The sequence below is a fragment of the Dasypus novemcinctus genome, chromosome 11 (assembly GCF_030445035.2).
Source record: "Dasypus novemcinctus isolate mDasNov1 chromosome 11, mDasNov1.1.hap2, whole genome shotgun sequence".
Lineage (NCBI taxonomy): Eukaryota > Metazoa > Chordata > Mammalia > Cingulata > Dasypodidae > Dasypus > Dasypus novemcinctus.
Window position 1 is genome coordinate 47,652,677 of NC_080683.1, and position 26,979 is coordinate 47,679,655.

At 36.6% G+C, this 26,979-nt stretch overlaps 1 protein-coding gene across 5 annotated transcripts in view; it reads right to left on the reverse strand.

The window, feature by feature from the left end:
• Nucleotides 1-26,979, reverse strand: part of FILIP1 (filamin A interacting protein 1) — a 427,722-nt gene that overhangs the window by 227,818 nt on the left and 172,925 nt on the right. For 2 of the 5 annotated variants that reach the window (XM_071218558.1, XM_071218556.1), the window contains exon 1: nt 7,091-7,544. The exons of the other annotated variants lie outside the window; for them this stretch is intronic. The gene's annotated coding sequence lies outside the window, so the exon portion shown is untranslated. Of the gene's footprint in view, nt 1-7,090; nt 7,545-26,979 lie in introns of those variants that run through there. 5 annotated transcript variants of the gene reach the window in all.

The window sequence follows — 26,979 nt, forward strand, 5'->3', positions numbered from 1 at the left end:
CAAGTGAAAATTAAGCTTATGGGTAAAGCCCTACCATGGTTCAAATACCAAGCTGCTCTGCAAGCATGTGACACTTACCAAACAGTTAGTAAAACATAAAGAGCCTTGAATAACTCCAGTGTCACATTTCGAGACTTACAAAGTAATTAGGAAAAAAATCTGAGCTGGCAAAACTCTTCCTGACTCATTCTGATGAGCAGACCATCTTTTTTTTCCATTAGTGTGTATTGTCCTCACAAGGTTCCAGATACAGGCCCAGGGTGTCATTTCCTCATGTACTTAGGCTGGTACGCTGAAATAGCATTATGAACCCAGCAATGTCTCTTTCTTTCCTGTTGTGCTATGGTACATCAGAGAAGCAGGACCTAAAACGAGTTACTTAAGACATAAGTATATTAAAGAGATATGAAAAAAAGAAAGACCATTTATCCCTATTATTGTTTGGCCTATGACTCATGTGTGTGTGTGAGAAAACCTTATTTTTGCAAAGATCTTTTAGATAAATAAGGCAAGTTGGCAGTAACTTGATTGTCTTGGTGATGTCAGCAGTCTACTGTTTTCAATCAAATCATCTTTGGGGTTTAAACCTTTAGCAAATTATTTTTTAGAGAATGCATTTGGCCAGCTCTGATAGTAATGTCATTTCATGGCTTTGCTACACCTTTGCCTTACAAATATAGGCAGCAGATAATTAATTTCTTCAAAATGATATGGGCGGATTTCAGTTACAATTATTGCAAAAACAAAAAAGATTATTTTCAAATGCAGACATATAAGATCCTTGGCCACTGATGCAACATTCTTATCATTTTCATCTATGTTTTGGTGAAGAAGGTAGGTGACAGTATTAAAGCAAAAGAGCAAAACCAGAAATTTCCCTGAATCCTAAGGGCTCAATTAAAGTCAGACCTTTGAGATAAATACTGCATTGGCTTTCATTTGTCTTTCACAGGCCTCAGAAACATATAAATCACCCAAAATTATGCACATTGACACCATTTCCCAAAAAGGAAAAGTAACCCAACCCTTATTTTGACTTGTCAGTAGTGCTGCGGCTTAAGTAAAGCTCTCAAGGACAGAGAAGCATGGGGGTGTTGGTAACATTGCATCATTTCATCTCTCTGCTGGGAATTTCTCAAGTTCTGCAATTAGCTGGTTAGCGGCCAGTTAAAGCTGCTCAATTTATATTTGACTTTTCTTAGTCTAAATTCTTCGGCAACATGCTGCCTACCTAGCCTTTGAAATTACATTGCCTTAGCTACTGCCACAGAGCAAGCTGTATTCTGTCTACAGCATTTTCCCCTCTCTGATTAGCTAAAGAATGGGACTGGCCATTTAAGGAAAATGAGAAACATAATCCAATATATTTTCCTGAGATTCCTGTTTTTGCCCTAGAATCTCTGTAATGCATTCTGTAAATCCAGAAAAAGTTTGTTCCTTCATTTTTTTTTTTTTTTTTTTTTGGTCTATCTGTCCTTCCTTCCTCTCTCCCTTCTTCTCACCCTCTCTTTTTTTCCCCCTCCTTTTGGCAACCAGGTTTTTATCAGAAAATGACCATTCTAATCAATTTGCTTCATCCTCAGAGACTAAGCCTTTCAACTGGGAAAATAAAGTAAAATGGATAAGTCTGAACCATAACTGCCCTGCATAATGTTTGTTGGCACTAAAGTCACTAGGAAACTTCCTCACTTACAAAGGTGCTATAAATATTTCTGTTTAGTATACAGAATATGTAAGCATCCAAAAATATATACACGTGTATTTATGATATAGCACTTTTTTTGTTGTTTGCCATGGGAGGTGTTTTCTTGTCATATTCAAGAAGAATGAATAGGATTAACGGCAATGAATAGCAAGAATTTATTTCCATTTGGTGAGTTTGAAGTTAGCATGAGATGACCTTTTTTGGTCTTTTCATCTTCATCTGTTACTAGGTTAGTAAAACAAAACAAACATCTGGGGAAAGAAACAAAGTATGATAAATTTAATAATATATCCTTCTCTGAAGAAGGAGGTTTCCTTTGCTATACATTAATGACCCAGTATAGTCTGTAAAAAAGACACCCAAGGACTGTGCATAAACTAATTTTTTTCTCCAAGTGCAAATATAGAAACCCTAGAACAGTCTATGCTGTGGGAGATTTTTTAGCCTTTTTAGTAATGGTTGTATAAGACAGCAGAATGCTGAGTGATAAGAAAGGGTTTGAAACATAAATTCCACACTAAATTATTGGCTGCTGTTCAAACTATGTCTGCGTAGAGTACCCAGCAACAAAATATGTCCCAAACATGATTCCAAATTTAAACAATTCTTCTGCCTTTCCTATGATGTATGAACTCAAGTTCAAAAACTATCTGTGTCCAAGAATTTTGTTTTCAACAAACTTTAAGGTAAAAAATAACTACATTTAAGATGTGGTAATAAAGCAAAAACAGTGTAAATTTATTGAGTATAATAGGCAACTTAGTTTTATTATCTCATTTAATTTTCAACACAACTCTACAAGGAATTAGTATTATTATCCACATTTTACAGATGAGAAAACTGAGGCACACAGAGTAATTGCTAAAGGTCATAGAAAAAATCAGAAATCTGAGCAATCTGACTTACCTATCCTACTAGCATTTCATGCCTTCTCCTCCATAACAAGTATATCCTTTCTATTATAGCTTCAACTCAGATTTAAGGAAACTAAATGTATTTTAGTGGCTTATCTTTTATTCTATTTCTATATATAATAAAAATGTCATCGATCCTTTTTTTCTCAAATCCTTCTATTGAAAAAGATTGCAGCCTAAGCTTGCCCCTTCACCTCCCACTTTCTAAACTCCACATATTAAAAAAAAAAAAAGAAGAAGAAGAAGATGATGATGAACAAATGAGCCAAAATGTGGATTAAAAAATCTCTCTATGGTGGTCACAGGAGTTGCCCTGCTGAGGGCAGGGAGAGTAAAGAAGAGGTGTAATATAGGGGCATTTTCAGGACTTGGAGTTGTCCTGAATAATATGGCATGGACAGATGCAGGACATTATATATTCTGCCATAACCCACTGAATGGATTGGGAAAGAGTGTAAACTACAATGTAAACTATAATCCATGCCATGTAGCAGTGTTTCAAAACGTATCCATCAAATGCAATGAACAAGTGCCACACTAATGAAACAGGTTGTTAATGTGGGAGGAATGGGCTGGGGAGTGGGGGTATATGGAAACATCTTATATTTTTTAATGTAACATTTTGTGTGATCTATGTATCTTTTGAAAAAAAAACTCTCTAAAATACTATCTCTTAAGGGACCTGTTTTATGAAGAAATGCCTGTCTTCCAAATAAAAAACACCTTCATCATTAGTTTAGAATATCCATTGTACAGTAAAATTTACTTCTAAAGAACATGTAAAAATTATAACCACAGGAAAACTGATGTTTAATGAATACATTAGATACTTTACAATTTTCATAAAAACCCCACAGCTATTCTTGCTGAACACACATTTAGAAGAGTAATTTTAACATGCTTGACCATCAGGGGAAAAAAAGGACTTTCCTTTTGGTGGACACAGAAACAATTGTTTCAAAAGCATGATTCATGCTTTATCTCATTCAGTAAGGCTACAAGTTTCATGAGTGATTAAAAGTACAACTGGGAAATGTTTCTTTTTTAAAAGTATCTAGCAGGAAGCAGATGTGGCTCCAGTGATTGGGCTCCTGTCTACCATATGAGAGGTCCAGGGTTCAATTCCCAGAACCTCCTGGTGAAGGCAAGCTGGCCCGAACAGAAAGCTGGCACAGCAAGATGACGCAACAAAAAGAGGCACACAGGAGTGATAATAAGAGATGCAGGAGACCAGGGAGCTGAGGTGGAGCAAGAGATTAAGCACCTCTTTCCCACTCCAGAGGGTCCCAAAATTCGTTCCCAGTTCTGCCTGAAGAGAAGACAAGAAAACACAGAAGGACAAACAGTGAATGGACACAGAGAGCAGACAGTGGGGCAGGAAGAAAGAAAAGAAAGAAAAGAAAGAAAGAGAGAAAGAAAGAAAGAAAGAGAGAAAGAGAGAAAGAAAGAAAGAGAGAGAGAAAGAAAGAAAGAGAGAGAAAGAAAGAAAGAGAGAGAAAGAAAGAAAGAAAGAAAGAAAGAAAGAAAGAAAGAAAGAAAGAAAGAAAGAAAGAAAGAAAGAAAGAAAGAAAGAAAGAAAGAAATATTTTTTTAAATGTATCCAGGGAAAAATGAAAGAAATATCATAACATGACATTTAAGTATTTTAATGTTCAAGGCTAGATTCTAACCCATGACCCAGAAATAGAAGGATCAATGATCTCAGTCATTAGTGCTAAAGGCAATACAAGTAGAACCTGGCATCAAAAGATAAAGTATACGAGTTGTAATTTTTAGAGGTCTACATGCAACACAGTACACACACAAATACAATGAATGTCTTGATATATTCCCCCATTTCTACTTCTATTGCTATTTATGATGAAGGGTACAGCATCATCTCCACAATCAGGCATATGACTAGAGTTAAATTTATGTGTAATTTTTCTATGAATGATAAAACTAAGAAAACTCTCCTTGACAAAATGTTTAGATAAAAACCACACTTACAGTTGTGTTTCTTGATTTTATATTTACTTTCTCACACACTCAACACCAAAAATCTAGAACTACAAATGTTCACAAAACATCCAATAGACTTCTTAAAATTGTTCTGAATCTAAAGAGGCAAACCCTGTCTCAAAGTACCCTAAGTTCTAGCAGAGCACCAATCTACCTGAATTAAGAGGAGTCGTTTTCTAAAAGGGTGGTCCAAGAAAACATTTGAAAGTGGAGGACACTGATCTGGTCTTAAAGAGTGGACAGGATCTCTACAGGAACAGGGGAGGAATGGCATTCCAGACAGGGAGAATAACTTGGACAAAGGTGGGGCAACAAATTGTACCCTGCATATGTGTTTGGAAAATGACCAATAGTCTGAAATACTGAAGCAGAGAGACCTTGTTGTTGAGTAGTGGGAGCCAAGATCAGAAAAGTTAAGTAGGTGCCAGATGATAGAAGGTTTACACAATATCCAGCCTCAAAGTTTAGCAGCAATCAGAGGGCCCAGAGGATAACTGAAGAGTGGCAAGATAGCATAGCAATACTTTAGGAAAATTAATCTCACAGTCAGGCTCTAGATGGTTTGGGTGGCAGTGAATAGGATTAGAGGGAAACAGTCTTTTGGCTGCAATTTTACAATCCAGACTTAGAGTGAAGAGACCAGGTCTTCTTCATATGTGAGAGACATGATAATGGAATCTAACAGCTCTTATGGTGAAGGGGAAAGAGAGATTCCAAGATCACTCAGGAATGTGAGCTTGGGTGACTGGGAGAAAAGATCTGCAGAATAATGTGTGGAGAATTTGATTTTCATATAGTGGAGGTACATGGTTTAACCTGAGGTATTCTTGATTCTCAAGAGTAAACTTGCAGCCACAAAGGCTATTAATGATACTCAGAAATTCACGGCATCAGGGAACACGGTTCTCACTCAGGACCAAATGCTGTGCTCAGTTATATATACTCTGTTCCACTGACTCCAGAAGAAATTATATGCCTAGAACTAATGGTAGATTTTGGCCCTACATGTACATTTGTAAGCCAACAATGTGACCCTACCTAAGATAAAAACAAGGCAAATATAATGCATTCAGTTCTGACTTTTGAGAAGTCTTTCAAGACAGAGGTATTTCATCTCCACTAAAGCACCAAGAATTTCATTCCCTAATACAAAAGTTACTAGAGTATGCTTTGCTCTGTTTGTATATATTCATTATATATAGTTAGCTTCATTTAGTTTATAAACCAAGTAATCAGAATTTATGAAATATTATACTGGATTGTGCAGATTATTTAATTTTTCTGAACATGAAAGAATAATAAGCTTTAATTATTTTCACTTTAAATGGGGATGATTATTGAAAGGCTTGATACATTCTTATTTGTCAACAGTTTGTTCGAAACTGATGTTGGGTAAAGGCCTTCTTTATATTTACAAAATAGACTAAATAATTCCTTTTAAAATGTATTTCTGTGCCTTCTTTGATATTATTCTTGGAACATTCATTCAAATTATCATGTTTATTTAAAGAAACAATCTTCTTATATAAATCAAACCCAAACAGATCACCAGGTGTAAATATTCATTACATCTCCAGTCAGCTATAACTTTTGTCAGAGTCAATGAAATTGATCATACTAAGCAATTCAGAAAAAATTTCATGGCAACTCATTGAAGGGAAGACCATGTACTAACAGATAAAAGGAGGATTTCCTTCCAGCTATGTAAACACACCTATAGACGCACACACAGCCTAAGAAAACATTGTTTTCTAATCAAGCCAGATTTCAATTTTTATAAAAAGAATCTGTTCCATATATACATAAGCAATTATTCAATTTATTAAAATTTTTAAAAATACAAAATATTCTCCTGAATAGTTACATTCAGCAACTGCAAATGCGGTGATTTAATCCCAGGTACATTTTGTGCCTAGTCAAAAGCATTTGGGGTGACTGTACTGTAATGAGGTCAGAACCAGTACAAGGTGTACCACTGTAATCAGAGAATCAGGCAAAAGGAGACATGGAATGCAGCAAGTCAAAACTACAGCAATACAAATACCATGTCGGACTTCCTCTCATCTTACCACACAAGCTGCTTTGCTAATTTCAATAAATGAAAGTAATTTTGTTTCTTGGAGAAACATCCCTTCCATTTATTAGCCAACCAAATTGTGAAAGGAGCTCTGAAACTCTCTTTTGTCATATTTTTGTTACCTGCCTAAGAGTGATAACTTGGCAGAAATTGTTCGATGGCTATTAAAACATCATAATAATCTTTGTGTTTAAAGAGGAATCTATATAATTCTGAGAAAGAGGATATTTCTGACTTTTAAAAAGTACTCCACAATTATCAAAATTTCTAACTGTTATCACATAGCGGAACAGTAAGAATTAAAGGAAACAGACAACACAGAATCAGAGAACTCTCTTCCTGTGGAAACAGAAATTTCTTAAGAGAGTAAGTAGCTATTTATTTTGATCTTACCTGACGGCAGCTCGCTTAACCAAGAGTATGTCCTTTTTGGAGGTAGCTTATCCTTTGAAGAACCCAGTGGCTTGTCCCACAGCCTAAGACAGACTGGAGTCTTGGAAAACTATCCAGCCCAAAAGAATACAGAGGAAAAAGTGTTTCCCACTTTCTTTCCTAGGACTAGCCAATAGCTGAAGTCATGCAGGAAACTGAGTAGAGAGAAGGGGAAAGCAGCTGCTTTTTCCTGAAATCCTGATCAGCAGAAATTGGAGGTCGTTGTATATCTCCCACCCAGACTTTTGTTTAAAAGTTTTTTCAACTGTTGCTAGGTGTTGTTTAGTTCTGAGATTCGGTTTCTCGTCTTCTGTTCCCTTCACAACACTGTCAGAGCAATGACTTTGTTGAGGAGCTGAGCTTGTGTGTGCTATATTTAAACAGTGTTCTCAGCAAGTCAAGCCTGTCAACAGCTGAGAAGTTTGGAGCCGGCTTTACTCAGTTCCTCGGCAGCTGGGTTATCAGTGGATATAGCGCTGCGTACCCTGTGAAAGATTGAGGGAAAACTGGCAGACCCTTTTAAGGACTTGTGCTCCTTTCACAGAGGTAATTATTATTTGAAGCTCTTAACTACAGACTGTAATTTAGGACTTTGGTTTAAAATCGGAAAAGAAACTGAGCAGCAGTTGTCTTGGGCAGAGCAATTTACCGATGCAATATTCTTTTCAATTAGGCTTTCTCTGATACATGTTCTGAAATAAAATTGCTTTTTAGAGAATATCAAACTGTTGGGAAAATTCACAGTAAGAGATCATTTCCAAACAGCTTTTAACATAGGTGTATTACATTCAAAATTAGATTGCTTACCAAGTTGAGCCGACTTGAACAACTATATAACTGAATGCTACTAAAATAAGGTTATGATAAAGGAATGTCTATAACACTGTTTTTTGAAAGTAGTAAGGCTATGAAGGAAAATCTCAACATTCTCATTCATATCATTCATTCAAAGTGACAAATGGAGAACACTCTAGGAAAACCAGGACACCTCTGGTTGCCGACAGACTTGCCCATCTTTAACCCTCCAGTCTCCAAAACCAGAGAAGAGTTACTTCTACTCTAGACTCTAATAAGAAGAATGTCTCAAGGAACTTTATTTACTTCATTCCATATCACAAAATACTTTGAATCTCCCCAAATTAACATTCATGAAAAAAAAAATGTGTTTAATGGTTAGTTCTTGGGACTGTCATATGAATTACATATATTATACTAAGAGTAAGGGGAACCTAGCCAAATTCACATGAAACATAGGAAGGGACATACATACACACACTCAAATTATTTGTTGACACATAGGAATGTTGCCCTGGCAAAAATCTCGCCAACATCATTAAAAACTTGACTCCCTTTCTGGGATCAAGTTTATCAGTTTATACTCTTGTTTTGACATGCAAACTGAAGATGGACCAAGGAGGCATATAATGGCACTGATTTAATTTTTTAAGGGTTGCATACTTGCAATAAATAGCTTATGATCTGGGACGTCTCTCTGGGAAAGGCTGACACTTTACCCAAGATGTATATGTCCTTCTTTAAAAAGAAATGACCTTTACCTCCAAATTTAGCTGAACCCCACACCTCAACAAATTAGAAAACATCTCAGTTCTTTCCAACCCAGGCATCACACTACCCCTTAAATTACCTCTATACCAATATTAAATAGCAGTTCTTTAGACTCTTAAATCTTCCTGGTTCTGAGGCAACCTTGATTAAAAAAAAAAAAAAGACAATTTAAGATTTCTTAGTCAGTCAAAGTGGTACTGATGCAAAACACCAGAAATTGGTTTGGTTTTTATAAGGGGTATTTATTTGGGGTAGGAGCTTACAGATACCAGGCCATAAAGCATAAGTTACTTCTCTCACCAAAGTCCATTTGGAGCAAGATGGCTGCCGACATTTGCGAGGGTTCAGGATTCCTGGGTTCCTACGTTCCTGGGGCTCTGGGTTCAAGTTTCCTTTCTTCCTGGGACTGGCTTCTCTTTCCTCTGCGCTTACTTGCCAGAGTTCCAACTTAAGTCTTCAGTATCAAACTCCAACATCAAAACTCCAACATCAGAAAGCCTCAGCTCTGTTCTTTGCCATGCCTTTTATCTGTGAGCCCCACCCACCAAGGTATGAGAACTCAGTGCCCTAATCATAACTCAGTCATACCCAGGTACAGATCAGATTACAAGCATAATCCAATATCTATTTTTAGAATTCATAACCATATCAAACTGCTGCAAAAATGAAAGAGCTCTCGTGAAATTAACTGACTCCTCTAGAACACTAATGGACCTTCTAGAAACTTTATATACAGTACCTAAAAAGTGAGCTCTGAATAGGGTCAAAAAGAGCATGACTGGGCTGTAGGATAGTTCAGAATTTTTAAAAATTACAAGGGGATGAGATGCAGAAAGATTATTGTGTGAAATATACACATATATCACATGCCACAGCCCCAGGTTGAAAAACGCTTCACTAAAGAAGACCTTGAGAATCCTTTAACCATCATTTCACCTTAAGACTTCATGTTATAGATGTCTGCAATCCAAAATGAAGCAGAGAAGAATGGAGCCAAATATCAAGAAAACTGAGAGGAAATAACCCACTTTGACTTTACAGGCCTAAATAATTCCATTGAAAGGGTAATAGAGGAATCTCAGATAATCCAGATAGCTAGAATTCAGTGCTTTTTTTTTCCTTTGGTAAAAATCTAGTTCTCCACCATTGTTTTCTTTAAGCCTTGGATTAACTCTCCGTTGTTGTTCTTAATATATTTTTTAAAGGTGAAAGGAGCAGCATACAGAGTATTTCATTTAATTAGAGAGTGTTGCTACATTTGCATTATGCTCTTTAATTATACTAGGCATGTGTATTTCTCTGACTCAGTATTCCTCAATAATCAGACTCCCACACTCCCCTTCCCCCTCCCTCCCTCCCTCCCTTCCTCCCTCTCTCCCTCTCTCTCTCTCTCTCTCACACACACACATACACACACACACTAAAGTGAATTTATTTTGAAGCCTTTCCCCCTCTGGGAATTATTATTCAGTCAAAAGCATTTCCTACATAATCTACAGAGGAAATAGTGCCATTAAGAACTATCAGAAATTTGTGTTTTGTATACAGCCAACAAGGAACTGATTTTTCAACACATCTTGTTAAGACATTATTGTTCAGCTGCATCCTTTTCCCACAGTCTTAAATGTCAGCATCCTGAGAACCTCTGGTAAACTTACAAATAAAGCTGAATTTCCTAACTTAAAGGATGAATTTTGATGAATTTTTAAAATAAAAAGTGGAATGTTATCAGAGGGGAAAAGAGACAAATGAATTAATGAGAATTGGCACATTATCTCTGCATCCATTTCTAAAATCAGATTTTCCCACCTGGTTCTTAGTGATATTTTAAAAGCAGAAAGTGAAAATACTATTTAATACCAGTGAAAAGATAAATAGTCATCTGCTTCAAAGTAATATTTACACTAATAAAGTTTTGGATATGGAAGAAATAGCCACTATATCTACAAGATAACAAAGCTTACAGTGATGAAAGACAAAATGAAAAAAAATTTTTTTACCTTTTATTTCTGCATTTTATTTATTATTATTATTTTCTTAATTTTATTTATTTATTTTTGGCTTTGTTTTGGGGGATGGTTTTAGATTGCAGAAGGTTCACAACTATGGCAGGGGAGGATCACTGGTGTGAAGTGTCAGTGATGAGGGGATGTGTGGGGAGAGGTGCACCTGGGTCATGCCTCTATGACATATGAACATATTCAAGTGGTCATGGGACATTGTCTCAGCAGGTGGAGAACCACACAATAACCAAAAGACTATTGAATTCCCATCCTGCGAAGTCCTGCTACATTCTCTAATAGAGTGGCAAGAATCCCCCAAGTACATGGGCAGTGCCTAGTATAGAAGGATCGACCATTACACCAGGCCCTTGATATTGATGGTTGTACTTATGAACATTTTATTGTGAAATTGAAACTTAGTCTAGTATTATATATTGCCTAAGAGTTACCTCGTGAAAGCCTCCTTGTTGCTCAAATGCTAAACCAAACTCAGTATATAAACTCACTACCTTCTCCCCAGTGTGGGACATGACTTCCAGGGATGAGCCTCCCAGGCACTGAGGGATTACTGCCAAGTGCCGTTAGCAATACAGCTAGAAAAAAACCTTGACAAAAAGGGGGAAATATTAAATACAAATGAGTTTTTATGGCTAAGAGATTTCAAAGTGAGTCAGGAGGTCATTCCAGAGGTTACACTTATGCACAACTCAGCAGGATGTCATTGACTGCCACAGTAAACAGTGGCTCAAACAGTAGGGCTCCTGAGGATTCTAAAGACATCTAGACACTATAGGCAGGGCAGATAATCTCACGAATTTGGCATCCTGTCAGTGGGCCTTACTTTGGAATATATGCTCCCCAATGTAACAGAGTTAAACTTATTTATAATTTTCCTACACATGGTTCTTCTACCCCTTTCATTTGACCCTATAATTAGCACTATACTTGTTAAATATATGTCACAGAGACATAAATATTTGGTCTATTCATATGCCGGTTGAGCCCTGAATCTCTGTAGAGTTGCAACACCTACTCTCCAATTCATTGGACTCACCCAGGACAACTAACAAAAGGATGATGATTGACAATGCCCATCCCAAAACACAGAAAGTATCTACAACTGCAAGCAAGATAGTTCCATCCATCTGGCCCATGGGATCTAAGCACCCTCTCAATCAGAAAGAGTGGGCACCACCATTCCAAAATCCTCAAGACTGAGGAATGAACAAACATAAGGGGAGAATGCAACTATGGACTAAAGTAGACATTATTATTTTAGCAATGGAAGAGCTTGTAACACTGATATAAAGGCAGTGGCCACCAGAGGTACTGAGGGGAGGGAGAGGAAGAATAGGCGTAACACAGGGGCATTTTTGGGACATTGGAATTGTCCTCCATGACACTGCAATAATGGTTACAGGCATTATACATTTTGTCAAAACCTATAAAATTGTGCAAGGCAAAGTGTAAATATAATGGAAACTATAGTCCATGGTTAGTAGCAATGCTTCAATATGTGTTCATCAATTTCAACAAATGTACGTCACTAATGAAAGATGTTGTTCATGTGGGCAAGTGTGGGAGGGGGAGAGGTGGCATATATAAATTTTTTATGTAACATTTACATAATCTAAATCTACTTTAAAAATAAAAAAGAAAAATAAAAAAAAATAAAGGGAGCACAGGCAGAGGGGGAAAAAACAATGTTTCGTAAGGTAGAAAGGGATGGTAAGAGAAGTTTCCATACAAACATGCCTTGTTAAAGTTTATTGCCAGTTTCTGAGACTTGAATATATACTCCCTGACAGCAGCAAATTTTCTAGTTTGTTTCTTCCTGAATCCCCAAGCACCATAGTAAGTGCTCAATAAATAGGTTTATCTAGGGCAGCAGATGTGGCTCAAGTGATAAGGCTTCTGTCTACTATATGGGAGCACCCGGGTTTGATCCCTGGGGCCTCCTAGTAAAAAGGAAGAAGAGAAATCATGACTTCATGGCGAGCCAGTGCCTGTGTGGCAAGCCAAGTGCCTATGTGGCGAGCCAAATGTCCACACAGTAAGTCAAATGCTAATGGTAAGCCAAGTGCCCATGTGGGTGCCTGCATGGCAAGCCAAGGGCCCATGTGGTGAGCCAAGTGCCCATGTGGGTGACTGCATAGCAAACCAAGTGCCCACGCAAGTGCCCATGTGGTGAGCCAGTGCCCACACAAGTGAGTTATGCAGCAAGATGATGACGCAAAGGAGAGACAAATGTGAGAGTCAAGGTGAAGCACAGCAGAGACCAGGAACTGAGGTGGAGCAATTGACAGGGAACCTCTCTCCACCTCAGAGGTCCCCAGGATCAAATCCCATGAATTCTAGAGGAGAAAGATGAGAAGACAAGACAAAAAGAGAAATAGATACAGGAGATCACACAGAGAGTAGAGACAGCAAAAACATCTGGGTGGGTGAGAGGGAGGGGAAGAAAAATATTTAAAATTTTTTTAAATAAATAAATAATTTTATTAACAAGTAGGAATGACTAAATGAGCAAATGAATATATGAAGAGTAAAGAAGAGAAGAAGGAAATTTTAAAACATATAATCTGTATATAAAATGTTTCCAGATCCTCTGGACAGAGATGGATCATCAATAGCTGCATAATACATGCTGTAGAAAGAAAAATTTTAGATTGTGAATTAGTTATTTTAAATTCTACTAAAATTTCAAAAGAAAGTAGATTTCATGATAATAAAGATAATTATGCAACACTTACTATATGCCAGGTAGAATTCTAATGACTCCACATTTATCAACCCAGTTAATTCTCACATTAACCCTGTAAGGTAAGTACTATCATTATCACCATTTTAGTCTAGAACACTGAGGTATAGAGATATTAAGTAACTTGGCCAAGGTCACATGCCAATACGTAGAATCAGAATTCAAACTAGGGAGTCTGGTTGCAAAAATCTGTGTTCTTAATCATTTAACTGCTTCTTATTCAACAGACACATTGGCCTGTTAGCAATTACTGAACATCAAAGTTATAGACTTTGCTACCTTTGAATACATTTGCTTCTGACAAAAAAAAAATCATATAAAATTCCACAGCTCTGGAGGCTAATAGAAAAAAAAGCAGGATCATTTCATGAAGAGGATAATAAAATAAAAGTTCATTGGAACTGACATCCTATTGAATACCAGAGAAGAGAAAACTGGACTGAAAAAGAGATAATTGCTTTGTGAAAAAAAGTAGTTTTTAGTAAAAGATATGAGCTTTTTTCCAGTATTATCTCTAAAACTAACAATGCATGATGTTTTGTGATGAATGAGTTTGCAGCTTAATGAAATTCTAAAATTACATTCTAAAAATATTATATAGGGCAGTGATTTGAAAGAGTTTTGAAAATGTTTACAAACTATGTTTTCAGAATTATTCTCAAAAATGTAACCAACAACAAGAAAAAAATAAAAACAATGGGGGGAAATCATTATACATTAGCTAGTCTTTGGCATCAAAATGAGATTGCATTACACTTCCTATAATCAGGTTTTACAATTTAAAATTGCTTGCATTTTCTATTATTCTAGCTACCCTTCCATTGATTTTACATTGTGCTGGAGGACAATGAAAACTGGAGAAGGACTATACAAACACTGAAATGAAGAAAAAGAAAAATATCAGGTAGAAAATTTCCATCTAGGCACAAAGATCCATTCCCCTTCCCCTCACTAGGTTGCTTGGGAGTCACTCAGAAGCAATGGCCCAGGTTCCTCCAACCACAAACACAATCTACAGAACTACTCACAGCAGCAAGTTAGAACCACACATATATCCAGGCACAAGGACCCAAGTCCACAGAGACCCAGGGAGAAACACAAGCTACTGAACAATGCTGCATACAAAAGGGCTGCAATGGGGACATGAGGAGGACAGGAGAGACCTTGGTAGAATGGCTGGCAAGTGGTGCACTCACTTATTTCATTTTCTGTTGCCTGGACCCTGTAAATGCAAAAAAGGACCTCTCTGGAGTGACCCACCTTTCTGCATGCCCAGGGCAGGCTACCCTAATGGAGAGAAATTGGAGGCAGAAAAGTCTCAGAGAGAAAAAGGGCGGGGGGGGGTGAAGGTATTTTAAATGAGCTTCTGTAAGACTGGAGGATCCCAGAACTGAAAAGTTTAAGGAATATAGGGCGCTGGGTGAGGGAGAGAAATTAAACAAATCATAGGAGCTAGAGAGAAAATTCTGCACAAAAACAAACAGAACACATCAAAATTCCTGGAGAAGGAAAAAAAAAAAGAAAGGAAGCAGTCTCCTGGAGGTGAAGCAATTGCCCAAAAATACAATCTTAAAAATTGTATGGAATTATCCAGAGTAAGAATCAGATGAAGAAGGGCTGATAAAATCTGATAATTACACATGGGCTATTATAAAGGTCCAGAATAAGTTGAATCAAGCATTCAAGAGCCTTAAAACAAAGCCAATCAACAATAAAACTCTAGGCAAGGGGGAGAAACTGACCTTCAGAGTTAACTCATCAAGATAATCAGATGCCTATACACCAGCAAAAAATAATAAGCCATACTTAAAAATAGGAAATATGGCTCAGTCAAAGAAACAAATTAAAATTTCAGAGGAGACACAGAATTAGGAACAACTAATCAAAGAATTCAAACAAGTCTCATAAATAATCAAGAAGATGAAGAAAAATATGGCTAAAGAGAAAAAACATAATAACTAGAATAACAAATTTCAAAGATAAAGAGAGAATTCTGAAAGCACAGCAAGAGAAAAGCAATTCATTACATACAAGGAATCCTCAATAAGATTAAGTGCTGATTTCTCATCAGAAATCATAGAGGTAAAAAGGCAGTATGACATATTTAAGGTGCTGAAAGAGAAAAAACCCCAGAGAAGAGTTATTTATCTGGCAAAAGTGTCCTTCAAAAATGAGGGAGACCCAAAATAAAAAAGAGGAAGAGTTTAAAATATTCACAGATAAAAACAGAGAGTTCGTCAAAAAAGGTTTGCACTACAAGAATTACTAAAGGGATTATAGTGGTTTAAAAGGCAAAGAGAGGAGACTGTGACTTGGTGTAGTGTAAAGAAATGAAGAGTACAGTAAGAAAGGGAAATCAAAAGGGTAAATGCAAAACCCAATAGTACTGTATCCTGAATATGCAACTCTACTCTTTAAGAATACATTGAACAAGAAAATGGTATATTTCCTTGCAAATCAAAACTGCAATGACATATCATTTCATACATGTTAGACTAGCCACTTTTAAAAAGTCAGAAAACTGTAAATGTTGGAGAGGATGTGGAGAGATAGGAACACTTATTCACTGTTGGTGGGAATGTGAAATGGCACAACCACTGTGGAGGACTGTTTGGCAGTTCCTAAGGAATTTAAATATAGACTTGCCATGTGACCTGGCAATACCATTACTAGGTGTATATCCAAAAGAACTAAGAGCAGAGACACAAACAGACACCTGCACATTGATGTTCACAGTGGCATTATTCACAATTGCCAAAAGCTGGAAACAACTCAGATGTCAATCAACTAATGAATGGATAATATAAATTGTGGTGTATACACATGATGGAGTGTATGCAGCAGTAAGAAGAAATGAAGCTGTGAAGTATATGACAACATGGATGAGCCTGGAGGACATTATGTTGAGTGAAGCAAGTCAGACACAATAGGATAAATACTGTCTGATTGCACTATTATGAAATAAATATATTGTGTAAACTCATGGAGTTAATAATTAGAATATAGGTCACCAGAAAATAGAATGAGGGTAGAGAATGGAAACCTAAGGGTTAATCAGAGCAGAACTGGTAAAAGGTTGTTTGTAAATCTTTGGAAAGGAAAAGAAATCATGAAAGCACATCATGGTGTTTATAACTAGCAGAGCTATTATATGTATATGACAGTGGTTGAAAGAGAGAGTCTAAGGTCATGGATATTACTAGAAGGAAAGCTAAAAACTATTACAATGGACTGTATAAGATAGTAAAGCCATATGTAAAACATGAATATGGGTGACATTACATACACGAAACTGTTTTTACAAATTATAAAAAAAATATATACTAGAGAGAAGGAAAAATAATAGCAGCTATGTACAGTAGAGGAAGCATAGAGAGATTGAGAGGCAATGAGTTTTCTTTGTTTTTTGTTTATTATTATTATTGGAATAATGAAAGTACTCTAAGAATGACTAAAGTGATGAATGCACAAATACGTGATTACACCAAATACTATTGATTGTACACTTTGGGTGGATTTATGCTTTATTAATATGTATCAATAAAATTGATTTGTTAAAAAAGGCGTATTTGTAAAAAAAAAAGGTAATGGACATGTAAAATATAAAGTGGTAAAGTAGGACAAGAGCAATATAAAGAGGGGAAACAGGGATATGAGAGCAGAGAATGTGTATCCTATTGAGCTAAGTTGCTACCTTTTCAAATCAGTAGGTTTTAGAGGTTGATTGTTTAATATAAACCCTAGGGTAATCACGAAGAATCTATTTGAAAAATATACAGAAACAGAAATGAGAAAGAGATCCGTCAGTTGCATCACAAAAGATTAACTATACAGAAAAGGAGGATGCAACAAAGAAAAAGAGAGAATAAAAATACATGACAAATTTGTTTATTTTGTAAATTTACAATCTTTACTATACACTTATTGCTTATGCATGTGCATGTATGAATGATATACTTCAATAAAAAAATTTTTTTAAAAAGACCTTTAAAAATATACATATATATGACAAAGCTAAGTAATGTCAAAGCCAGCTGTTCCCTCTAACTCTAGCCTAAATGCCTATTGCTAGGGGGAGAGCAAGACAAATACCCCTTAAGAAATTGTGTTTGTTTTCATTTCCTATAGTTCTTTCCTATACAGTAACTAAAAGGGCAATGCCTCTTTTCATCCCCATCTTAGCTGTTTTAAGCGTAATCACCACCACGGAAAACTGGGATTGACGATTTGTATCTAACCCTGTTGTTTATTACAATCTCTCCTTGGAGCTAACTAAAAGCAGAGATGAAACTAACCATGCCTTAGAAGTCCTAAGACAGCAACAGATTCTCTTGCTGCTGTGGTACTGCAAAATCGCAGAGCCCTAAACATGCTGACACAGCACAGGGGTGGACATGCCTATTTCTCAAGGAAAAATGCCATTTCTATAAATAGAATAGTCTTAGACAGTATTTGAAACTAGCAGGATAAAGACCACCAACTTTGGGAAGATGCAGCCTTTATAGGCACCTACTCTTGTGGCCCAGTATTCTTTTAGTAGGACCCTATATCTTCAAGATTCTAATTCAGTTTGTTTCTTTCAGAATCAGTGCCTTGTTAACCATACAGGGCTTTCATTCAGCTCTACCCATAGTGCCAGATTTGTCTTCCATTGACTGTGATAGAAGGGGGATTTACACCTTGTCAAGTAGGGTCTAATGCCCCTAACCAGGAGGAAGTAATTACAGAAGAGTGACTATCATCCTTCAATATCCCTTTAAGAATAAAGATGTAAACTCTCTGAGGGGGAAGTTGAGGTAGGCTACATTAGCGAATCAAGAGACAAATCTGGAACCTGGCAAAAAAACATGGCCATGAAACACATAGCCATAAGAACTGCCCCCTTCAGGAAAGACCTTACAAGATGCCTACTGGAAGAACTTCTCAAGAATTCTCCATTCATAAGGGGATTTCCTCCAGGATCAAGAGAAAGCCCCAGATGTTCTCCAGGGGCTTTGCCATTGGACCAGCCAGGGGAACTGACAGGTGGCATAACCAATCAAAACAACAACCTCCTCCCCCATCAAGAGCAAAGGAGCAGAATAATTAATGGTTCAAAAAAGCAAGCATGGAAGCTAAATTGGCCCATTTTCCCTTTTTCCCTTGCCCTGGCCTAACCCTGTTCTTGCCCTGTTTTGCCCCTTCTCTCCCTGCCCGGACCAGCATACAAGTATACCTGGGAAACATAATCTGTTATTTTCTCCCATTTCTTTCCTCTCAATTCCTCAATAAATTACTAGACTAACTGGGAAAAAAACAAAAAAAATATATGACATAAAAACCAAAGGACACAATGGCTAAACTAAATACTGCCTTTACAGTAACAGCACTAAATGTTAATGGATAAATGTCCCAATTAAGGGACATAGATTGGCAGAATGGATACAAAAAAAAAAAAAAAAGAGCATGTTCTAACTACATGTTGTTTAGAGGAGAAGTACCTTAGATCCAAAGACACAAATAGGTTTAAGTGAAAGTTTGGAAAAAGGTATTCTATGCAAATAGTAAACAAAAAAGAGCTGGGCTAGCTATACTAATATTGGACAAAATAGTCTTGAAGTTAAAAGCTGTTGTAAGAGACAAAAGACACTATGTATTAATAAAAGGGGCACTCCACCAAGAAGAAATAACAATCATAAATATGTATGCACCTAATCATGTTACTCTAAAATATATAAGGCAAACACTGGCAAAATATAAGGGAGAAACAGACATCGCTACAATAATAGGTGAAGATTTGAATATACCACTTTCATAAATAGAATAATTAGACAGAAGATCAATAAGGAAGCAGAGGACTTGAATAACATGATAAATGAACTAGGCCTAACAGATATATATAGAATAGTGTACCCCAAACAGCAGGATACACATTCTTCTCAAGTGCAAATGGACCATTCTCCAAAATAGACCACAAGTTGGGTCACAAAACAAGTCCCAATACATTTAAAAAGATTGAAATTACATAAAGCAACTTCAGTGACCATAAAGGAAGGAAGCTGGAAATCAATAGCAGATGGAAAAATGTAAAACCAACAAAAATATGGAAGTTAAATAACATACTCTTAAACAATAAAGAGAATAAATTGCAGGAGAAATCAACAAATATCTTAGAAAAACAAACATTCAAATGGAACATAAAACTTATGGGATGCAACAAAGACAGACTTAATGGGACATTTATAGGCCAAATTACTTACATTAAAAAAGAAGAAGAAAGAGCTAAAATAAAAAACTTTACTGCATACCAGGAGGAACTAGAAAAAGAACATCAAACTAATCTCAAAGCAAGTATGAGGAAAGTAAAAGCAAGGATTAGAGGAGAAACAAACAAAACAGGAAAAAAAATAGAAAGCATTCATAAAACTGAAAGTTGCTTCTTTGAAAATATCAATAAAATTGACAAACCCTTTGCTAAAAAGACAAAAACAAAGAAAGAGAAGAGACAAATAAGTAAATCAGAAATAAGAGGAAGGACATTACTACTGAAACCACAGAAATAAAAAAGAATCATAGGATACTATTAACAACTGTATGCCAAAACACTAGACAATGTAGAGAAGATGGAAAAATTCTGGGAAACATATGACCAGCTTACACTGACCCTAGAAGACAACCAAACCAATCACAAGTAAAGATATTGAAAGTCACCAAAAACCTCCCCAAAGATGAAAAACCCAGGACCAGATGGTTTCACAGGTGAATTCTACCAATCATTCAAAGATGATATAATACCAATCTTGCTCAAGCACCTCCAAAAAATTGAACAGAAATGAGTGCTACCAAACTCATTCTATGAAGCCAACATCACCCTAATACCAAAACCAAACAAAGACACACACAAAAAAAGAAAATTACGTACCTCTAATGAACATAGATGCAAACTGAATCCAAATGCACATTAAGATAATTAGACATCATGATCAAGTGAGTTTCAGCCCAGGTGATGCAACAGTTCTTTAATGCAAGAAAATCAATTAGTATAATAAACAACATTAATAAATTGAAGAAGAAAAACCACATGATCCTTTCAATTGATGCAGAAAAGGCATTTGACAAAATACACCCCCAATTCTTTTTTTTAAAGATTTATTTTTTATTTATTTCTCTCTCCTTCCCCCCCACCATGCCATTGTCTGCTCTCTGTGTCCATTCACTGTGTGTTCTTCTGTGTCCACTTGCATTCTCATCAGGCAGCATGGGAATCTGTGTCTCTTTTTGTTGCATCATCTTGCTGCGTCAGCTCTCTGTGTATGCGACACCACTCCTGGGTGGACTGTGTTTTTCACATGGGGCAGCTCTCCTTGCAGGGCACACTCCTTGCGCGTGGGGCACCCCTACATGGGGGACTCCCCTATGTGGCATGGCACTCCTTGCACATGGCAGCACTATGCATGGGCCAGCTCACCACACAGGCCAGCAGGCCCTGGGTTTGAACTCTGGACCTGCTATATGCTAGGCAGACACTCTATCAGTTGAGCCACATCTGCTTCCTTACCAATTTCTTGATAAAACACTACAAAAGACAGGATAGAAAAAAGCTTTCTCAACATGGTAAAGTGAATATATGAAAATGGCACACCTAGCATTGTACTCAATGGTGAAAGACGGAAACCTTTCCCACTGGGATTGGGAACAAGACAAGGATGACCACTCTCACCACTGTTATTCAATATTGTGTGAGAAGTTCTAGCTAGAGCAATTAGGCTACAAAAAATAATAAAAGACACAAAAATAGGAAAGGAAGAAGTAAAATTAATTATTCACTGATAATATGATCTTATATCTATAAAATCCCCAAAATCCACAATAAAGCTACTAGAACTAAAAGACAAGTTTAGCAAAGTAGCTGGATACAATTTTAATATGCAAAAATCAATAGTGCTTTTATACACTCCCAGTGAGCAATCTAAGGAGGAAGTTGGGAAAAAACTTCCATTTACAATAGTGACTAAAAGTTAGCTATGGACATAAAGGGCTTGTATTCAGGAAACTGCAAAATGTTGCTAAAAGAAATCAAAGAAGACCTAAACAAAAATTGGAAAGACATTTCATGGTCATGGATTGAAGGACTATAATGTAAATCATTTCTACCCAAAATGATTTACAGATTCAACACAATCCCAATCAAAATTCTAAAAGCCTACTTCACAGAAATGGAAAAGACAATTATCAACTTTATTTGGAAGTTGGTAAAGGGCCCCAATTGCCAAAAACATCTGGAAAAAGAAGAATGAAGTTGGAGGATTCACGCTTACTGACTTTAAAGCATATTACCAGCTATGTGGCCAAAACATCATGGTACTGGCACAAGGATTGATATATCCACAAATGGAATAGAATTAAGAGTGCAGAAATAGACCCTCACCTCTACAGACAAGTGACTTTTGACAAGGCTGTCAAGCCCACCCAGTTGGTTAGAATAGCCTTTTCAACAAATAGTGATGGGAGAACTGGATATCCATATGCAAAGGAAAGAAAGAGGACCCCTATCTGACACCTTATACAAATATTAACTCAAAATGGACCAAGGACCTAAATATAAAAGCTATAGTGAAGCGGGTTTGGTTCAATGGATAGAGTGTCCACCTACCACATGGGAGTTTCAAGGTTCAAACCCCAGGCCTCCTGACCCGTGTGATGAGCTGTCCCATGTGCAGTGCTGATATGCACAAGGAGTGCGGTGCCATGCAGGGGTGTCCCCTGCATAGGGGAGCCCCACATGTAAGGAGTGCGCCCCGTAAGGAGAGCTGCTCAGTGCAAAAAAAGTGCAGCCTGCCCAGGAATGGTGCCGCACACATGGAGAGCTGACGCAGCAAGATGACACAACAAAAAGAGACACAGATTACAGGTGCCGCTGACACAAGCGGACACAGAGGACACACAGCGAATGGACACAGAGAGTAGACAACGGGGGGGGGGGATGGGGAAGGGGAGAGAAATAAATAATAAATGATAATAATAATAATAAAACTTTTTTTAAAAAGCTACAATCATAAAAATCCTAGAAGAAAATGTATGAAAACATCTTCAAGATCTTGTGGTAGGCAGTAATTTCTTAAACTTTACACCAAAGCATGAGCAACAAAAGAACTAGATAAATGGGACCTCCTCAAAATTAAACACTTTTTTCTTCAAAAGGCTTTGTCAAGAAAGTAAAAATGCACCTTACTCAATGGGAGAAAATATTTGGAAACCATAATCCAATAAGGGTTTGATATCCATGTTAAATAAAGAGATCATGCAACTCAGCAAAAAAAAGACAAGCAACCCAATTAAGAAATGGGCAAAAGACTTGAACAAACATTTCTCCAAAGAGGAAATACAAATGGCCAAAAAGCACATGAAAAAATGCCCAACTTAACTAGTTCTTAGGGAAATGCAGATCAAAACTACAATGAGATATCATTTTACACCTTATAGAATGGCCATTATTAAAAAAAAAAACCAGAAAACTACAAGTGCTAAAAAGGATGTAGAGAAATAGAAGCATCTGTTCACTGTTAGTGGGAATGTAGAATGGTGCAGCCTCTGTGAAGATACTTTTGCAGTAGCTCAAGAAGCTGAATATAGAACTGCCGTATGATCCAGCAATTCCATTCCTAGGAATATATTCAGAAGAAATGAAATCAAGGATGAAAACTGGCATTTGCACACTCATGGTCATGCAGCTTTATTTACAGTTGCTAAAATATGAAGCCAGCCCTAAAGTCCATCTACCAATGAATGGGTTAACAAAATGTGATATATACTTACAATGGAATACCACTAAGCAATAAGAAGAAATCAGGATGCATATAACAACATGGATGAACATTGAGGATATTATGTTGAATAAAATAAGCCAGAAACAAAAGGACAAATATTGAAACAACTACAAAGGTTTCAATACAATATTCAACTAATGAGAACTAAATACGATAAGTGAACTAAATACAATAAGTAAACTCACACAGGTAAACTCTAGAGTTTAGGTTATAAGGAAATAGAAAATGGGTTGAGAATGGGAAGTGATGCTTAATGTATGAAGCATTATTAATAAGGTTAATTGTATAAGTGGGGAAATGAATACAGTTGATAGTAATACACTATAGTGAATATAACTAATATTGCTGATCTATAAATGCGATTGTGGTTGAAAGGGGTAGTCTGTGGATGTAAATGTCAATTGAAAGGAAGCTAGAGAATAATGTAGGGACTGTATAACATAGTACTTTGTGTGGTGGATAAAGATTGTGATTAATAATATAAATATATGAATGCATTTCTTTTACAAAGAGCTAAGAATATGGTAATACATGAAGAAATTACAACTAATTTAACTTATGGAGGATAATTAACCGTAATATTGTAATATGTTGCAGCATATGCAAGATGTTATTTCAATACTAAGGGACAACAGTAGGATATAATGGGGCATGGAATTTTTCCTTTTGGAGTAATGAAAACATTCTAAAATCGACTGAGGTGATGACAGCACAACTCTGTGACGAAAATAAGAGCTACTGAGTGTAGCCTTTGAATGGACTGTATGAAGAATGGGACTGTATAGCACAGGGAATCCAGTGGTGGATGGTGGACTATAGTTAACAGGACAGATATGAGCATGCTCTCTCATGAACAATAGCAAATATATAATACTAATGTAGAGTGTTAATAATTAGGTGGCTCTGGGGGAAATACACCAAATGTAAGATTTGGGTTATAGTTAGTAGTAATATTTTTTTAAAAGATTTATTTTATTTATTTCTCTCCTCCCCCCGCCATTGTCTGCTCTCTGTGTCCATTCACTGTGTGTTCTTCTGCATCCCCTTGCATTATCAGGTGGCACTAGGAATCTTCATCTCTTTTTTGTTGCATCATCTTGCTGCATCAGCTTTGTGTGTGTGCGGTGCCACTCCTGGGCGGGCCATACTTCTTACACATGGCGCGACTCTCCTTGTGAGGAGGACACCTTGTACATGGGGCACCCCTACGCAGGGGCGCCTTTGCGTAGCAGGGCATTCTTTGTGCATGGCAGTGCTGAGCATGGGCCAGCTTACCACAACCATAAGGAAGCCCTGGGGGTCAAATCTTGGACCCTCCATGTGGTAGACAGACACTCTATCAATTGAGCCACATCCACTTCCCAGTAGTAATATTTTGATGATGATCTTTCATAGTTTGTAATACATTTTTCACAACAATGCACAGTTTTGGTTGTGGGGAGATGTAGGTGAACCTTGTATGATGATATGCATGTTTGTTTTGTAAATTCACAACTTTTACTAAACACTCATTGTTTATGTATGTTCATGTATGAATGATATATATTTTTTTAATTTTAAAAATACCCTAGGCCCAGATGGCTTCACAAGGGAATTCTACCAATTATTCCAAAAAGAATTAACACCGATTCTGCTCAAAATCTTTCTAAAATTGAATAGAAGGGAACACAACTAATTTATCCTATGAGGCCAACATCACCCTAAAACCAAAGCCAGATAAAGATACTACTAGAAAAAATATCACAGGTCAATTTCTTTTATGAATATAGGTGCAAAAATCCTCAAAAAAATACTTGCAAATCGAATCCAACAGTGCTTTAAAATAATTATGCACCAAGACCAAGTGTGTTTATCCCAGGTATGCAAGGGTGGTTCAACAAAAGAAAATCAACTAATGTAATACACCACATAAGCAAAACAAAAAAAATTCCATGATTATCTCCACTGACCCAGAAAATGCATTTGACAAAGTCCAGCATCTTTTCTTGATAAAATCATTCAGAGCACTAAGAATAGAAGGAATCGTCCACATCATGATAAAGGGCCTATGTGAAAAGCCTACTGCTAACAAACTACATAGTGATAAAAGACTGAAAGCTTTCCCTCTAAGATCTGGAACAAGACAAGGATTCCAACTGCCTCCACTATTATTCAACATTGTACTGGAAGTTCCTGTCTGAGCAGTTAGGAAATAAACAGAAATAAAAGTCATCCACTTTGGAAAGGAAGAATTAAACTTTCACTGTTTGCAGATGACATGGTTCTATATTAGACAGTTCTGAAAAATCTACAACAAAGCCACTAGAGCTAATAAATTAATTCAAAAAAGTGGTGGTATAAGATCCACACTCAAAAAATCAGTAGTGTTTCTAAACACTAGTAATGAGCAATATGAGGAGTAAATTTTTTAAAAATCCATTTATAATAGCAACTAAAAGAAGCAAATATTTAGGAATAAATTTAAGCAAGGACATAAAGGATCTGTATTCAGAAAACTGTAAAACATTGCTAAAAGAAATCAAAGAAGATCTAAATAAATGGAAAGACATTTCATGGTCATGGATTGGAAGGCTACATATTGTTAAGATGTCAATTCTACCCAAAATGATTTACAGATTCTATGAAATCCCAATCAAAATTCTAAAAGCCTATTTTGCAGAAATGGAAAAGATAATTATCAACTTTATTTGGAAGGGTAAAGGGCCCCAAATTGCCAAAAACATCTGGAAAAAGAAGAACAAAGATGGAGGACTCACATCCCTGACTAAAGCACATTACAAAGTCGCAGTGATCAAAAAAACCTAGTATTGACACAAGGATAGATATATCCACCAATGGAATCAAACTGAGAATTTAGACATAGACCCTCACACCTGTGGCTCATTGACTTTGGACAAGGTTGCCAAGTTCACTCAACTGGGAAAGAACAATTCTTGAATGAATGATGCTGGGGGAACTGGGTATCCATACACAAAAGAATGAGACCCCTGTCTCATACCATATTCAAAAATTAACTTAAAATGTGTCGAAGACCTAAAGAGAAAAACCAGGACCATAAAAGCCCTAGAAGAATATGTAGGGAAGCATCTTCAGGATATTGCATTAGGTAATGGTTTCTAAGACTTTATACCCATAGTACAAGCAAAAAAAGAAAAAATAAATAAGTGGAACCACCTCAGAATTAAAAACTTTTGTGACTCTAATGGCTTTGTCATGGAAGTGAAAAGACATCCTACTTCATGGGCGAAAATATTGGGAAACCACATTTCTGGAAAGGGTTTAATATCCAGACTATATAAATAAATCCTACAACTCAACAATGAAAAGACAAATAATCTAATTTTAAAATAGACAAAAGAATAGACATTTCTCCAAAGAGAATATAAAATAGCTTAAAACCATATGAAAGGATGCTCAATATCACTAGCTATTAGAGAAATGCGAGTTAAACCAAAATGAGATATCATTTCATATCCACTAGAATGGCTACTATTTTTAAAAAACAGAAAGCTACAAGTTTTGGAGAAGATATGGGAAATTAGACAATCACACATTGCTGGTAGAAATGTAAAATGGTGCATCCACTGGGAAAGACAGTCTACCAATTCCTAAGGAAGCTAAGTAGAGAATTACCATATCACCCAGCAATTCTGCTACTAGGTATATACTGAGAAGAATTGAAAGCAGGGACTCAAACGGATATTTTCATGCTGA